General features: G+C 39.0%; 1 protein-coding gene across 7 annotated transcripts in view; it reads left to right on the top strand.

Moving 5' to 3' along the window:
* The window catches only part of SLC39A11 (solute carrier family 39 member 11), a 515,419-nt gene that overhangs the window by 36,723 nt on the left and 460,324 nt on the right, over positions 1-18,372 (top strand). The window contains exon 1 of one of the 7 annotated variants that reach the window (XM_072645555.1): positions 16,303-16,327. The exons of the other annotated variants lie outside the window; for them this stretch is intronic. The gene's annotated coding sequence lies outside the window, so the exon portion shown is untranslated. Of the gene's footprint in view, positions 1-16,302; positions 16,328-18,372 lie in introns of those variants that run through there. 7 annotated transcript variants of the gene reach the window in all.

Below are 18,372 nucleotides of genomic sequence, written 5' to 3'. Positions count from 1 at the left end.
TTGTGTTAATAGTATTAATGAAAATAATTATTTCTGCTCACATTTCTCCAGCCCAGTGATCTCCAGAGTGGAGTAGTGCCAGATCATGTGTTAGGATTTGGGAGGAATACCTACTAGGAGATTGATTTATATTTTTTATCCATAAAAGAAAGAAATTAGGGTTTGCTAGTGTTTAATATCCAGATTGACACAGGTACCGTCACTCTGTATTCAGATAATTATAAATCACATGTAGTAGTTGAAGTATACAAAAGGAAGAATGGGAATTCTACTATGTGGAGGGGTTTGACAATGGTACCCTTATGCATTCATTTGCTTTTAGCCTGTTTTGATGTATTGTAGTTCCTTTGTGTCTGGTTAAGTGGATTTATGGAAAAGTGGTCCATGACAATTAGCCAAGCAGTTTAGAAAGATTTCTAGAAAACTTCAGATTGAAAATAATATGAGTAATGCAATCGCAAATGCACAAGAAAAGAGCAGTACTAGTACTTCTACTCCTAGGATGTACATACACCTCATTGGCCATGCTACAAGAAAAGAAAAAAACCTCAATGATGATATGATCAGAATTAGCAAAAAAAAATTAAATTATCAAGAAGATTATTTGAAATATGAATTTACAACCACTGTTGCTAGCCATGAGCCTTGCTCTAGTCTAAACATATATTGTGTCTTGAGATATTATCTAATGATAGTGTGAAGCCATCATGATTAGTAAGACATTTAAAAACTAAGCTTTTGTTGCAGAAGATGACTTAGGTCACCTATACAAACTCTTTTCTGCACTTTTAATAAACTTGGAAACTGAAGAACCTTCCAAAAAATTTCAGTGGGTTTTGGACCCATTTGTTAAGGATGCAGCATCTTCCAATTAGCTTGTTAAAACAACTGCTTGGCATTGGAATAGATAAGAGATGATTTAGCAAACCCAGCCAATGGTGATGTACTTCTTTCATTTGAATCTATATATCTTTTTGAGGTATTTTTTCCCCAGTTATGACAACCCCTGAAACCAAGTATTAAAATAAAAGGAACCTCAAACTAGATCTTTGAAATACTGCATCTCTAAACCTAACCCCCAAAATAATGAAGCACATTAATTAATTATTATTAATCAATTACTAATAATTGATTAATATTGCTCTTGCTAAACAATAACAATAAACTAAACAATATTGGTATCAATAATAAATTTTAAAGTGAGAGCAAAAAGGCTTTGTACCATTAATAAATGAATCTTATTTTTAAAATATAGTTTGATTTCACTTTCATCTCATCTTCTTTGACATTTTATTTAAATTTATAATTTGTATTATTGCTAAAATATGTTACTAATAGAGTTATGTGAATAAAAGTAAAAATAATTTAAAAATAACAAAATAATAGTTTCCTTTGTTATCCTACATATTTTGTTTTATGCACTTAAAAACATTATTCTGAGAAGAGGGACACAGACTTCCCCAGATTCCTCCTGCCCAAGGGGCCCACGACACAAAAAACTCTTCAGAACCCCTGAACTAAAGTTTGTGAAGTTTTCTTCCAACAACTCTGTGAGATAGTAAGCTGTGCACATATTAGCTCTCTCTGAGGGGAGATATGGTTGTGTTGGTTTTGATGTTTTGAGATTTTAATTCTTTTTCGTTAAAGAGTCATAGAATCGCAGCAACTCAGAATTAGAATAAACCCTAGATGACCTGATATAGCCCAGCTAGCTCCTTCTTGATACTATAAATTCTTTGTTATTAAAGAAAAATATCCAGGTCACACTGATTTAGTGTGAATAATGAAATGGTCATGGGTATTAGAAAATTTTACTCTTTGAAGTTATAATTATATGTAAAATATGGTAATTAGTTCCAGCTATATGGAATTATGTAGTGTGATAAATTTGAATAATGAGATCACTTCAGGGGATTGTTACTCATATTAACTGGGACCTATCCTTCCTAAAGCCCTTTAGCTCAGACTTGGTGTTCTTTTCTTTTGGTACCTGGGCAGATGGTACAAGATCCAGACAGCTGCAGTCAAATGTCATACCTAGAGTCTTCAGCCCAGAAAGCAAATCTCCTTTTCCATTTCCCTGACTTTACTTCCAAGACCTCATAACTCATTCTGGGACCTGGAAAATTGAAAGAGTTCTACTGCAAAGCTGATTAGTGTAATAAAAGAGGCTGGCATGATTAATTATTTTGTATTGATTATTCATTTCCACCTGGGAGATTATGATGTTGAATGAACTCTGGTTGTGGGGGGCAAATGAGCAGGAACATGAGATTTTATGATTCTTTGGGAGGCAGGTTTGGGCTAAGTATGACCATAAGACCCTGAAAAGGGAAGAAAGTATACCGGTTGGAGAAATCCTCCTCAGGCGAGAAAGAACAATTCATTTCATGTTATTTAATGCCATGGAGAGTTCATTTCCTCAGAGATGAAATTTTCATAAAAAGGTTTTGACTGAGGCTGCTTTGTGCAGCAAATGGAGAATTATGTTTTCACTTAATAACTTGTTCACTGTTGGAAGTTAATGATGTACTTTAATAATAATGGTCGCCAAGTCTGTATGAAGGGTGGTGACCAGCTGTTCTCTCATTTTAGCAAGGAGAGAACAAGAAGAAATGGACTTAGCTAAGTATTTTTATAATGCTTTAAGGTTAGCAAAGCAGTTTGCAAGTGTTGTGTATCATTCGATCCTCACAACAACCCTAGGAGGTAAGAGCTATTATTACCCCCATTTTACAGATGGGGAAACTGAATCTAAGAGGGGTTAAGTGACTTATCCAGGGTCACACTGCTAGTAAATGTCTGAGACAGGATCTGAATTCAGGTCTTTTTGGTCTTGAAGACCACTACTTTACATTGTTCCACCTTCACAGTCTTGCAGGAGGCAGAAGTTGCAGCTAGGGAGGGCACTTATATTTTGAAATACATTACCCAGAAATTATTTTTAGAGAGGCAGAGAGACGAATCAGAGGTTGGGGTGGCACTAGGCTTACCAGAAATCTTGGCAGGCACACTGATGGCCCTGTAAACCCCAGATGGGGGAGTTATTGGATAATTTCATCTCTGCTGCTTCTCATTGGCTGAAGAATGGGATCCCAGGCTCAGACTTGGGAAGCCTGCTCGTTGTGTGGGAAGATGGAAATATTTTAAAAGTTTGCTTAGTTGAATTGTGTGACATTTTCAGAAAGAAAGAACACATCATGATAAATTTTGTTAAGGCTTGGCCTGATAATGTTATTCCTTTGTTTCTCTATGCTCTGGCTTTCTTCCTTGTAGGGTGGCAGGAATCCAAGCTGCCCTTAGTAGACCTCAGAGGGAGGCAGAGGGTGAAGTCTGGGACACCTATTCAATACTTTGCCCAATGGGAGAGGGAGATACTGTGTGTGTCCCTCTCAGGCAGGGTCAGAGTGCCCCAGAGCACTATGGGTTGTTTGCCTCATATCAAGAAGCAGTTTCTTGAGAGGGTTGGGAATTCCCAGGCCTCGCCTTGTGTAGCTCTTCCTGCACTGTTGAATGCACATGGAGCAACACAATGAATATCTTGTAAGCAGACTGGTGGTGTTTCTTTGTTGAGAGCCTTGGCTTGCCTTTAGGACGGTGGACTAGCAGGTAGAACAGGTTGCTTTCTCAGCCACTTGCTCAGGAGAAGACTAAGAAGGATTTAGGAATGTATTCTCTGGATAGATTGTGCCTCTCCCTTACCTTGTGCCAGCTTCTGTTGTGTCTGTTTGTCCCTTAAATGAGGAAGACCTGTTATTTCTTTATTAATGGAAGCTGTGTCCCTCTTATTGCTGCCCAAGATGGCATTAGCTTTATGGCAACTGCACCACACTGCAGACTCATATTGAGCTTGTGATCCTCAAGACCCTCAGATCTTTTTCAGGGCAATTTCTTTCAGATTAGCCCCTCCCCTGTTTTATACTTGTAAAGCTGATAGTGCAAGACTTCATATTTATTTCTTCTGAATTTCATTTTGTGATATTCAGTCCAGCCATTCAGCCCTTGTGTTGGCTCTCTCTACTTTGTGTCGTCTGTAATATATTGTTGTGTGTCAGGCCTGACTCAAGACAGTCTGGTAGCTCAGGGTTCATATTGGAATGAATGAAACTTGAAGAGGATTTAAGAGTTAACAAAAGGGTTACTTTGCCACAGCATACAAAAGAGCAGAAGAGGCTTGGGCAGATATGACCTCAGATTCCCTTATAGAAGTGGGTTTGGTCACCAAGGCAGGGTGTGGTGACTTGGGCAGCTGTGGAACATCTGCCAAACCTAACAGGGCACTGACTCTTTGTGATCTGACCTCTTTTATTCACTTAGATTGCCAGGGAGCCACACCAGCAGCTCCAGCCTTAATCCTCTGAGCCAGTCATGCCTTGGGGGACAGTTTCTTTGGCTTTTAGGGAAAAAAAAAAACCTATCTTAATCAAATTGAACCCTGGTCAATATTTCTTCTGTTATGTATACCATTAATGTCTTTATTCAAGTTATTGATAAAAAAAATGCTAAACAACATAAGGCCAACAACAGATTCTTGGGGTACTCCACTGTACTCCATTAATGACATTAACACCTAGTCTTTGAGTCCAGCTGTCTAGTCAGTTCTGAATCTGTCTGATTGGATTATTTATTTATACGCCTCTCCATCTTATCCACAGAATAATATGAAATACTTAATCAAAAACTCTGCTAAAATCTAGATGAACTATATCAACAACATTTCCCTCACCTACTAATTAGTAATTAGTAATTCTTCAATTAGTAATCCTTTCAGAAAAGGAAATGAGGTTCATTTGGAATGACCTTTTCTTGATGAAGCAATGCTGGCCCTTGGTAATCATTGCTTCCCTTCTAGAGGTTCATCAGCCATCTTTTTCTAGAGTTTTCCCAGAAGTCAGAGTGAAACTCACTAACCTATAATCTGTATATAGTAGAGTCAAAATGAGAATTTGTTGAGTGCTTTAATGAATGGTCAGTTTTTCAAAGGGAATTTTAGGTGTTCTTAAGTTCATGTTGGCCTTGTGGGTGATGGTGCATGACAAACCTTAGAGGTGAGAAAGAGACAGAGAGAGACAGAGACAGAGAGAGACAGAGACAGAGAGACAGAGAAACAGATACAGGAAGAGAGAAAGACACACACATATAGAGAAGAGATAGAAACAGAGGTACACACAGAGACATATGCAGAGACAGACAGACTTGCTCATGGGCTCCAGGACTTTAGAAGACAGGTCTGCATGATGATTCCAGGGACATATCTTTACTTGACCTTTTGTTCCTTACTCTCTCACTGTGTACTTATGTTGGGAAGGTCAATTACTTTCTTCCCTTTATACATTTAAACTTCATGTTTCATGTTAGGAGGGAAAGGAGGGAAGGAGAACTTTCTACCAGGAGGGAGTTGGGGGGGGGGGGGCAAAGGAGAGAGGGAATACTTCAGTAAGGAGTCAGATTGTTATTGTTGTATTTTTTCTTTTTAATTTCATGCTTCAGATTTCTAATGTCATTATAAACTGTGGGAGAGGAAATGATATATTATTTTCTCTATGTAATGATGAAAAATATAGTGTTTATGTTGGTGGAAAAGCATATGTGCAATTCCATTATCCTGCTGAGTTGGTGACAGTGGGCTTACGTCCGTGCTTGTAGTTAGCACCGCTGCCTTACCTTCTCTTAGAGGATATCCCCTTCTTTTGTCCTGCTTACCTCCTTATCTCCCTTGGAAGCAATGAAAAGTCTCTTTGCAATGCAGCTGACCTCATTCTGCTTTCACCTTTGTTTCCTTCTATTTCTAGATAAATATTGGAGCCCTGGTTTGCCAGTGAACCTAACCAAACCTTTGTTTGGACAAAGGGGTGGAGGATGTTCTGGGCCAGGCTCTTTTCTGGGATGGGCTTGACTCTTTCCAGTCCCCTGATGTTTTATGTCCAATATTTGAACAAAATTAGTAGTTCATTTAAGAGTTAACAAAAGGAAATTTACTTCTGCTTAGCAGAGGAGGGAGAATCAACAAAGATGTGCATCTCACCCACTCTGAGTGTTGCATCTGAGCAAACTCCCGGTCCTCAGAGTTGTGCATTGTGGTCTGTCAGCCAATTTTCCGAGAGCATTTGGAGCTCCTAGTGACTTTTATGTACTTAGGGGACTCAGAAGTGATGCCAGTAGCTTGAGTTATCAGTCCCTCAGCAAATCAGGTCCTGAAAACAGCTTGACACCTTTTAAGGAAAAAGCAACCTAACTTGCTTGGGGATGTGAAATTAGGATATTGTTGTGTCCCCTGCAGGTTATCTTTTCCTTTTTTGCTTTTAGATGCTTTTAAAGCATCCTTTCCTATTCTTATGTAGAGAAGGGTATATATGTATATATTGTAGATGGACAATGAAAACATGCACAGGACAGGACTTAGTTTTTAAGCTAGACATGAATTCTTCCAAATGATGAGAGACCTTCATATGTGTGTGTGTGTATGTATGTATGCATGTATGCATGTACTTTCTGTAGTAACCTATGATTGACCCTTATTTCACCCACTGGCTGAGCTTTCCTTGTTTAATGTTAGTGGAGGGTAGGGGATGGGGAAAGAGCCTTTGCTATAAGCAGAGTTTCATTGTTCTCCCATGGGTAGAGTTGTGTGGATGCATGATTAATCTGTCAGTCCACTCTGGTATTTCAAGGAACAGAGACAGAAGAGGTGGTTGACATACTACAGAGCTGATTTTGAGGACAGAGGGTATGGACTATTCATGTCCCCTGACTATTATTGTGTTGCCACTCAAGGTCTTTGTATTGATTCAGGTTGTAAGACATGACATAGCACATGTGATAATCCTGGTCTAACAGGCCTGTCTGGGACTTTGTGATCTGATTATAAGCCACCCAAGAAAATTAGGGTCAGTAAGGTCAATAAAGGGAGCTGAAGCCTTTTACAAATATGCCAGTACAGAATAAGCAGACACTGGTGCCTTTGAAAACAATCTGACTAGACCAGATAAGGATAAACACAAAGGTTGGTTGGTTTCCTTTGGTATTAAAGCATGCACTTAATGGACCCATTAGTCATTTAGACTGTTTTTGTCTATGTGGCCCTTTTCCTCCCTCTGTCTCAGTCTAACTAGACTGTGTCAAAGAAGTTAGAGGGGAGCTAATTGAGCAGCTACATTGGATGGATGGAAGATGTTAGGTTGGTATGTTGGGGGCAGGGCTCAGATTGTTATCCAGCATGTTGATCTCTCTTGACTGCTCCTCTCTATGTGACTCTCCCACCCACTGTCTCTGTAACTACTCAAGTGAGTTCCATACACAGTATTGTGCTCAGCAGTGTCTCAGCCAGTCCATAGAGATAACTCCCTCAGGGTATGTAGCATGCAGCACAAGGCTGTCTTTTAGGGTGCCGTTAAAGGGATGTGACATAAAATTATATATTAAATTTAACATCCTCCTCCCAGTACTGCCCTGCTTGTCTGTGTCCCCTTATGAACTTTCTTCGAATTTTTTTATATTTTAAAAATGTTTTATTGATGTTTTTCTTTCTTTCTTCTTTGGCATCACAATTTCCTCATATCCAGTGACTCTCTTTCCACTCAACCCCCAACAGCCTTCCTTGTACCGAGTAAATATAATCAAACAAAACAAATCTTCACATTGGCCCTGTCTGAAAAATGAATGTCTCATTCTGCACTGAAAGATGCTTTCAACGAGTGTGGGTTTTTTTTATCAGTTATTTACAAGGATAGGGGGCCAGCAATCTAAATCCCATTATTTCTGGAAGCCCTGTAGTGTTAGAGAGGTCTTGAACATGTGCTTTTCCTGTAGAAGTAACCTCTTTGTTTCTTCCTTGGGAAGTTACGTTTGTGAAAATATGGGGAAAGTTGTCTTGGGTTTAGGGAAATTGCTTAGGAAGGTGATGCTGCTCTGGAATAAGTTGAATCATGGGAAATGTACTGGTGAGAGTTGTTCTCAGGCACCCGGTGAGAGCCGGTGTTGCCATGATCCTAGTGCTCAAAGTGGGAGAGAGTCTTTTGGGCTCATGTCAGTGTCTGCCTCATCTGGGTAAGTTGGTATCCTTGTATTAGCCGGTGATCACCATGGTAACCTCTTGTGGGTTATTGATATGACACAGGTTTCTTCTGTTGAAATCATTCCCTTCTCTGCTCTTCAAGAAAGACCATCTGGGCCCATTGTTATTGATTTAGCTTCTTAATAATCTTTTAAATGCCCAGTGACCTCACAATTGCTATTTACACAGAAGTGCTTTTGTACAGAGAGACAGTTGTGTCTGCCACTTTCTCCATGTTTTCTTTGTCCTGATTCTCCACCTTCTTTTGGGCACTTGCTCCTGCTAGTAGGAAATTGCACCATTACTAAACTCCTGTCCAGTTTGGTGGCTCAGAACCCTAAGCTATTAATTCAAAGACCTGATTAGCCTTTACTTACTGAGTATTTGTAAGCTGTGGAGAAAAATATTAGACCTGTTCTCGGTCTGTGGAGGGGAAAAATTTTGTTCTGAGCTCTTCTTAGGACTTTAGCTTTGTTGTCGTGGCAACACACAGTCACCATTTGGTGTGTTAGAAGTCTGTTTCTAGCATGGAATAGGATTTCATTAAATATCTCTTCAGATTTGTGTTAAACCTGTCACCAGGAGCTTTCCCTACACTGGGGTAAGAAGATAGGACAGCAGAAGATTTTATTCTTGTGATTCCTCTGCTTGGGATTTTGTTGCCTGGATTATTAACTGATCTCATGCATGCGAAAAGAACATGACCTCAGGCAATGAGAGAGGACATGAAGTTTTTTTTAAAATTTTCTGGCCACAGTAGCATACTGTGTCTACAGTGTGAGAACTAAACAGCCATGATACTCACTAGAGAATTGATTTTATTTTTCTCCTGAGTAGTAATGAGAGCAGGACAGTAATTATGGTTTCTTATTTTCCCTGGAGTGTGTATCTTAAGGCCTTGATATATTTGCATAGGAAAAGAAGCCCTGACAGAGTGTTTGATTATAGATGTAGGAGAGTGCTTTGTTTGGAGTGACAAGCCCACCATCCCTAGCTCCTGCTGCCCAGTGGAACTGGATATTTATGGGGCACAAATGTTTTCTAATAAAAAGGAGTTGGAAGTCTGCATGGGGAGGGCAGTACTAGGTATCTGATTATGTTCTTTTTGTTAAGAAGAACCTACTGAATTTGTTTTGGGAACATGGGCTGTATTGGACCCTACAGAGCAAACTACATTGAGTCTGTACTCACAGCTGCCACCTTAATTTACACTCATCAGTTCTCCACTAGATGATTGCAACATAAATGGTCTCCTTGCCTCTGTTCTCTGCCCACTTCAGTCCATCCTGCATATTACTTCCAAAATAATTTTCTTTAACCTGGGTCTGACCATGTGACTGCCCTCCTCAATCAATTCCAGAGGCTTTATATTGCCTCTTGGGTAAAATATAAACTCTTCTTTAGCTTTTAAAGCTCTACACAGATATAGCATACAGAAACAAATGAGCCTAGTAGTTGAGTATTCAATAAATTTAATGACCCTGGCTATTGGAGTAAAGACCATTTGACCAAAACTGCTGGGAAACCTGGAAGGCAATCTGGCAGAAGTTAGGTTTAGGCCAATCCCCTCACACCATTTAACTAGATAAGCTCCAAATAGATATATGACCTAGACATAAAAGGCCACCTTTTAAACAAATTAGAGGAGTAAGGAAAACAGATTATCTTTCAGATTTATGAATAGAACAGTTTATAACCAAAGTATTGAGAGCAACACAGAAGATAAAATGAACAACTTTGAGTATATAAATTAAAAAGTGTTTGCAGAAACAAAACTAATACAGCCAAAATTGGGAAAGAAAGCTAACTAGGGAAAATCTTTGTAGCAAGTTTCTTTGATAAAGGTCCCATTTCTGATATATATAAAAGGAACTGATTCAGATTTCCTAGAGTAAGAATTGGTCTGGTCGCAACCTAATGAAAGGATATGAACAGACAGTTTTTACTGGAAGAATTCAAAGCTATTTTGTCATAGGAAAATGCTACAAATCATTAATAATTAGAGAAATGCAAAATTAAGCAGTTTTGAGTTTCTGTCTCACACTCACATGGGTAAAGTTGACAGAAAAGGAAAATGACAAATGTTGGAGGTACTACAGAAAAACAACACATTAATGCACTGTTGCTGGAGCTGTGAATTTGTCCAGCCATTATGGAAAGCAGTTTGGAACTATGCCCCAAATGTTGCTAAACAGTGCATACAATGATACTACTATTAGATATATACCCCAAAGAGATCCAAGAAAGGAGAAAAGGTCCAATGTGTATAAAAATATTTAGAGCAGCTTTTTGTGTTAGCAAAGAACTAGAAACTATAGTGGTACCCATCAATTGGAGGATGACTGAACAATTATATTATTGAAGGTAATAGAACATTATTACACTGTAAGAAATGGCAAAGGGATGATTTCAGAGAAACCTAGAAAGACTTGGATGAACCAATGCAGAATGAAGTGAGCAGAACCAGGAAAACATTTTTTACTATAACAGTATTGTAAAAATGGACAACTTGGAAAGACTTAAGACCTCTCATCAGTTAGTTCAGTAATTAGCTGTGATTCTGGAAGACTGATTATGAAGAATGCCAACCACCTCCTGAGAGAGAACAGACTCAGGATGTAGAGGTAGCCATATATATTTTTGGACATGGCCAAGGCAGACATTTGTTTTGCTTGTCGCTGCATATTTGTTATAAGGAATTCCCCCTGCTCCCGGCTCCCTCACCCAGGTGAAGAGGGATATAGGAAGATGAGAAAACAAATGCTTGTTAATTATATAAAAATAAAGAAAAAAAAATAAAGCCCTTCACGATCTGGCTACCAATATATCTTTTGTGCCTCCTTGGACATTACTCCCCCTCCAACACTCTTTGATCCTGCCAAATTGCCTTCTTTCTGTTCCTTACAAAGGACCCTCCTCCTGTCTCTGTGCCTTTACACAAAAATCCGTTCCTCATACCTGGGATGCATTCCTTCCTTACCTCTGCCTCAGAGAATCCCTCTTGTCCTTTAAGAAGTAGCTGAAGAGACGTCTGCATGAAGTCTTTTCCTGATTTCCCCAACCTCTGGCCCTCCCTCCTAAACTACTTTATTTTTAACTATTTTGTACATACTTGTAATTATTAATGTTATGTTAATGCTATGTACATTCATATATGTATTGGTTGACTCTCCAATTACAATGTAAACTCCTTGAGAATAAGGATTGTTTCTTTCCTTGTACTTGCATTCCAGTTTCCTGGCATAATACCTGGCATATAGTAGGTGCTTAATAAATATTTGTTGATTGTTTGATTGACCCTTAATTGATCAATTGATTGACTTCTTTCACCAGGTACTTACTACGTATGAGACTCTGAGCTAGTCATATCCCTCCCTGGACCTCAGTTTCCTCATTTGTGAAATTAAGGCATTGGATTAGAGCTCTAGAATCCTTCTAGCTATAAATCTGTGGTCCTCTTACCCTTTTATTATTACTGTTTCAGGCTCTTCCCTCATCCTCCAGAGAAAGGGATAAAAAGGAGATAAAAGTTTAGGAATCAAAATGCTTTGATAACTTGCCCCCCATGCTTGATCTTTGCTGTCTGGATGCCCAGGCTCTTGATCTGAACCCTGGCTTTGGCCTGAGTCCATAAGCTTCACTGGCCCCAATTTCCCCAGGACTTGACAAATAAGAAAATGATGACAACTTTTCAGGGGTTATGGGCAACTAGTAGCAGGGGTAGCAATTCCCTCTCAGATCGTAGGAACTCTTGAGAGAAAGAGAAGCCAGGTCACATTTTCTGTCCTGTGATATTTCTTCAGTGCCCTCTTTCAGTTGAGGAAGCCCTGTGCTTCCTGTGCGGAGATCAAGTGTGATAGCTCTGGAGCTAAGTGAGTTAGTTTCCTGGGAGAATTGGAAGGTAGTGGTAGAACACAGACACGCACACATATGTCCCCCGATTATACATACATACACATTTTACTAATATATGTTTATTAATATACTATATATACTAATGTATTATATATCGTACTAACATACAATTGTATACAAATGTAACAATTATACAATATATACTAATATATATGATATGTTTACTAATGTATTATACTAAACATATGACATACATACATATACATAAATATCTATGCAGCATACATGTGTATATGTATGTGTATGTATATATACATATGTGTGTACATACATATGATAAGTGCATAAACAAGGGGAAAATAGGTTAATATTGTATTTAGGAGGGAGAAAAAGACCTGTGGTGATTGCCTGCACGTAGGGCTTGTAAGTAGAGAGTACGTGTTTGGGGAGTACTTTGTAAGTTTATTTGAAGATGCAAGTGACAGGGAACATAATAAACCAGCAGGTCGAACAATAAAACCGTATGTAGGCTGGAATATGCTTGCCAGAGTAATTTTGTATCCATCATAAGCCCTCAGAGTCATGCAATTGATTAGATTTGAGTCCAATCTGTACCTGAATAAAATTCCTCTCTTCATCTTTAATATTTCAGCTGCTCCTTACACAGGTCTATATTTTGTTTCCTTTTATTTATTTATTTATTTTTGGTCCAGAACTCTGACTTTGTTCACATAAAGCCCTCCATTGTGGAAACTCTCTGCTGATAGAAATCAGTTGTTGTTGTGTTACTTGGTCTTAGAGAATTGCCTGGGGGAGTAGAGAGGCTAAATCGTTCATGGTCACCTACTTAGTGTATGTTAGAAGCAGAACTTGAACCCAGGTCTTCCTAATGCCTTCGCTGGCCCTTCATCCACTACATTTCACTGTTTTTTTCCAGTTATAATTCTAGATTAGGAAAATTATACATTATTATAAATTATAGACCCTTTACTATTATATTTATATTAATATATAATTGTGTATTATATACAATTGTATAATAATATATAACATTATTATAAATTATAGATCCTAATTATAAATTAGGAAAATGAGCTTAAAGACATGAATTTGGGTATAGAGAGTCAACTTCACAAGGACAGTTTGAGGAAGGTATGACTGGACAGCCATTCATCAGAAAACAAATGGAGGGTTTTAGTGGATTCCGAACTTCATATAAGGTTGCATTATGATATGGCAGTCAAGAAAGCTGGTGTTCAGGTGGCATACAGAGAAGCATAGTGTTCATGAATAGGGAGGTGACAATTCTGTTGTTACTATTCCCTGGTCAGGACACAGTTGGAGTGTTCAGTTCTGTGTATCATATGTTAGGGAAAGACTAAATTAAATAGAGTGGAGGCTAGAGGAGATCAGTCAGAATGATGAAAGGCCTCAGGTTTATCCAACATAGGGACTGGTTGAAGGAACTGGGAAGGTTTAGCCAAGGGAGGTGAAGATTTAGGGTAGGGGTTCCTAACCATTTTTTGTGTTGTGGACACTTTGGGCAGTCTGGTGAAGTCTGTTGACCCCTTCTCAGAAGAATATTTTAAAATGCATAACATAAAATATGTAGGATTGGAAACCAGTTATATTAGAATAAAAATGTAATTTTTTCCCCCATGTAAGTTCATGGACACGCTGAAGTTTTTCTGTGAATTGCAGATTACAGACACCTAACTGCAGTGGAATGTGATGCCTGTCTTCAGGTATTTGTAGGGACATCATTTGAAAGAGGAATTAGAATAATTTGCTTAGTCCCAGAGGGCAGAACTAGGAGCAATGGGTAGAAGATACAAAGAGGCAAATTTAATTTTTATGGAAGAAAAAACTAACTAACTACTAGAGCTGGCCAAAGATGGAATGGGCTGCCTCGGGAGGTAATCTGTTCCCTATCAGGCAATAAGTCCATAAACACTGATTTTGCACCTTGTATATGCTGGGCACTATGCTGGGGATGCAAAGAAAGGCCAAACACAATCCCTCCTCTAAAGGAGCTCATGGTCTAATGGGGGTTTCTTCTAACAAAGGGTGGATGCCCCTTCTCAAGTATATATCTTAGAGGAGAGTCTTTTTCAGGGGTAGTTTGGGCTAGATGGCCCTTCAGCCTCTTCTGCCTCTATGATTCTGACTAGCTCCTCCGTTTGACAGTAGGCTGGCTCTGCATCATCATGGAGTGTGGAGGGATATGGAGAAGAGCCTTAATCTTCTGTTTATATTTGTAGTGAACTTGTCACAGTCACCAAGATGACAGTTAACTTATACCAGTTACATTTAGATGGTGAGTTTGGAAAGCTATGCTGGTTCTTTGATGGATCCTTAAGAACCACCTCATCAGCAACAAATTTATGAACTGCTTCCTAAGAGGGTAACTTATGTAGTTGGCCAATCTCATCTTTTATTTTAGGTTCTGTTTCAAAAGATGATGTTTTTTGAATTTGTCCCCCAATTCTGGAAGTAAACCCAGTTTGGAGTGTACAACTTCACAGTGACTTCACAGTGACTATATCACGTGGTGCCATATCTATTGAGTGCATATGTAAAGTTTTTGTTTGTGGCTTGTTTCCTTGCCTTGACATAGAGCAGTTTTAGTGTATATTGGGAGTTTGTAGGATGAGATAGCTCAACTAAGACCTGTAGAGAAGATAAAGATGTCCATACTAGAAAAACAAATACTATTAGACAAGTACCTGAGAGTTGACATAGTATTTAGGTGAGAAGCAGCTGAGGGTAGTGAACGGAGACCTTGCCACGTTGTCAGGAAGATCAGAGTTCATGTCCCATTTCCTACACATTCTGAATATCTGATCCTAGACAGTGTTCTAGGCAGTTCTCTGAAATAATAAGCTGCCGAGATGGTGCCTGATATACATTAATAGAAGGAGTTCTGTCATCTGAGGAGTTCCCGTACCAGTGAAGTCGCAGGTGCTATCTCTTCTATCCCCTGTCTATAAGAAAAAAGGAGGATTGATAAAGAGGATTTGTCTATTAAGGGACTTAGTGGAAACTTATCCTCAGTCACAGTAACTGAAACCAAGGGAAACATTTAAATATGAAAAACCAACAGGTGTATGGGGGAGCCAGTTTCCAGGGAGACACAGCTGACCATGTGCCTCATTGCCAAAGACCAAGGAACATCCCAGAGACTTAGAAAGAGAAGGTCTTAGAAGGGCAAGACTTTGTTGTCCTGAATCACCTCTTAAGTGTTATTATTGGTCTAGACTTTTGGCAATAAATATTTTTTAACCCTTCTTGTGCCTTAAAGTTTTATGCTTTGTTATGAGTGAAGAATTCATTGCTTTGTAGTGATGAGCCTCTCTGTTTTTAAATAGGCTGTTCTTTAGAAAGCAGACCCTGCCTGTTTCCTCGGAGCACATGTGAAGTTTTTTAGACATTGTAAGCTCTGTTGAAGGCCACGCTGTCCTTACACAGTCTTTGAGATCCTGGGTCACCTCTGTGTCATGGGATGTCAGAGGAGGACTTTGTGGAGGAAAAGGATATGAAAAGAAAAGGAAAATGCAGTGAGGAGGTTGCTTGAAGGGTTAATGGACAGCCATGTGTCTCATTGCTATCTCTGTAATATCTGGAAATCTAGAGGAAGGACTTCATTGTGTTAGGTGTCCCCATGTGGTAGATTTATGGGAGGCCATGAACAGACATGGGACAAGACAGAAAGGTCCTGGCTGGGTTTCCATCTTTACTATTGGAGGAAGTACTCACATCCATCAGCAAAAGTAGCCAGAGAACCCTAGGTATGTGATGTCAAATGACATATCCAAAAGAAAACTGTATTAGGTAACCTTGCTAAAACAGCTTGAATATAAAGCACTTTATATAAATGAAAACAGGATACTATTTTTCTGGATCTCTTCTGCTGGTTGTGGTTGTGGATTGTAATCAACAACGTGGAGGTGATTTCGTGTAATATGTAACTTTTATTTATTTTGGCTTAGTTATATCCAGCCATTCGTTGACCTGGGTTCATGAAGGATTGGTTATATAAATCTCTTCAGGGGAAGACTGAGTGTACCTCCTTGGGGAAATCCAATGCCATCCAGATTACTAGGAAGTTTTGCCCATTTAATAATAATAATAATAATGATGATGATGATGATAACAATAAGTAGCATTTGTACAATGTTTTAAGATTTGCGAAGCACTTTACATGTGTTATCTCACCCTTGAGGGGACATAGCATATCATTTTGCTTTAGTGGGTGCCATACGTTGATTCGTTTGTTTTTGATAAGAAGGCATGTTAATTGAGAGAACAGACTCACTGTATTTCTTTCGGCTTTTTAGACCCATTTGGATTATGTATAAATCCTGAGGATATGCTTATTTTGTATACCTGGAATATTGGTCTGAAGTCTCCAAATCTGCAGTGAGTAACTCTTCCATCTGGGGATATAAGACCTATCTTTCTGATCGTCTTGGTAAAGGAAGACAATAACTGAGGATAAGCTTGTTCTATGAAACAATTCAGAAATTTCTCAGAGATTTAAATATGCTAAATTTATCAGGATGTATTTATGCCAAGAAATGTTTCTAATTTAAGGATTTTCAGATTTATAAAATGGGATGAAGGGTCTGTGTGTGGGGAAAGATGGGCTATGGCCCCTTTGATGCCTTATGGAGAAGTGGGGGAAGTCAGATGTGGAAGAGCTGTGTTAAGTGGGATTATCTTGGCCAGCAAACAAGAATATTATTGGTTGGATTACTTGACAGAAATGTGAATGTAAATAATGCTTTTTCTATGAAGGAGAACTCCTGATATGAGAACTTTTCCCTCTGGTTCAGATTCCATTTGGTTAGTGACTTAGATAAGTCCTAGGGAGTTCCCCAAGGCTAGGATCAAACAGCTAGCAAGTGTAAGAGGCAGGATTGTGACCCTAGTTTGGATTTTAGGCCCAGAACTCTATTTACTAGCCATGCTACCAACTTGCCATAATAGGATCATAAATGGTACTTGCTGAACTGAATTGGAGTTTGAAGGAGGTGGTCTTTAACAGGGTTGGTCAGTGATGCTTGTGACAGAATGTGAGCTAGCAGATTGATAACTGTTTGCATGCCTCTAAACATGTTCAAACACATATATACATTTATATTCATTTGTGTACCATACACATTCTCTCATGTATAGGTATACTCATTCCCTATTGACTACTGACTTTAAAATAAAGTAACTAAATTGTTCTTATTTGCACAATCCCTTTTGACCTTCCTTAAACTGGGGTCTTTGAACCTAAAAAAAAAATTGATAGCTGTATTTCAGTATTATTGGTTTACTTAGTAATCCTATATATTTTATGCATTTAAAAATGTCATTCTGAGAAGGGATCCATGGACTTCACCACACTGCCAGAGGGGTCCCTGATAACACAAAAAACTTAAGAACCCTTACCTTAAAGTCATATTCACCATGCATCATTGGTTTAACTCATTGATTATTTCTTTTGAGTCTAGGTGGGGGAGAAGACCAAAGAACTGATGTTTTGGGACAGTGTTCCCCTTAGTTGAGAGAAATGAATTAACCAATCAGTCATTCAGTCGTCAGGCATTTGTTAAACAATTATGCCAAGATCTCTGGAGCTCTTCCTGGATAGGACCAGAATGATTATTGGTGCCATGTAATCAACTCCTTGTCAGAAGTTGGCAGGGTCTGTTCCCTGATCTGCCAGCATTAGAAACAGCTTGGAGCTAGAGACAAAGGGTTTTGGGGAGAGCCCTTAACAGCTGGTACAATTGTCTATTAATTGGCTAGCGCTTAGAGGATGGTGATGGATTGGTGGCCAGGTGCCATGTCAGGTTACCCCAGAACTGAGATGCGCCTTTGGGGTTGGTGATCAGCTGCTGGACAGGTGGAGTCACACTTCTCTTCTGTTGGGGGTGATGGTTGTTGGCACAATGAGGGATTCTGTGGAGCTTCCTGAACCCAAGGAGAGTGAGTCACAAATCTAACTCAGAGAAATAGGAGCAGCAGTGTGGCCTGGAGGAGTAGTGTTGGGTGACCTAACTCTAATTGAGCCATGGAATGTAGCATTTGATCAAAATAGAACAGTTTTCTGTATCCTCATAACATTTAAATGTCAAATATATTTTGTGTGCTTTAAAAAGTTTATAATAATAGTTAGCATTTAAGTAGCACTTTAATGTTTGCAAAGTACTTTACCTGTTATCTTGTTTGATCTCATAACTATCCTGTGAGGTAGGTGATGTTATTATCTCTATTTTACAGATAGAGAAACTGAGGCTGAGGTCATACAACTAGTAAGTACAAGAGGCTGAAAATGAACTCAAGTCTTCCTGACTCCAAGTCTAGCACTATTACATTGCTCGACTGGGCTGGTCACATTGAAGATTTTGGGGATAACTGTGTATGCCACTGGAAGCCTGTACTGTCAGTAGAAATTGAGAAAGACCCCCTAG

Source organism: Notamacropus eugenii, chromosome 2 (assembly GCF_028372415.1).
Source record: "Notamacropus eugenii isolate mMacEug1 chromosome 2, mMacEug1.pri_v2, whole genome shotgun sequence".
Lineage (NCBI taxonomy): Eukaryota > Metazoa > Chordata > Mammalia > Diprotodontia > Macropodidae > Notamacropus > Notamacropus eugenii.
This window is presented reverse-complemented; position numbering and strand designations above follow the sequence as displayed.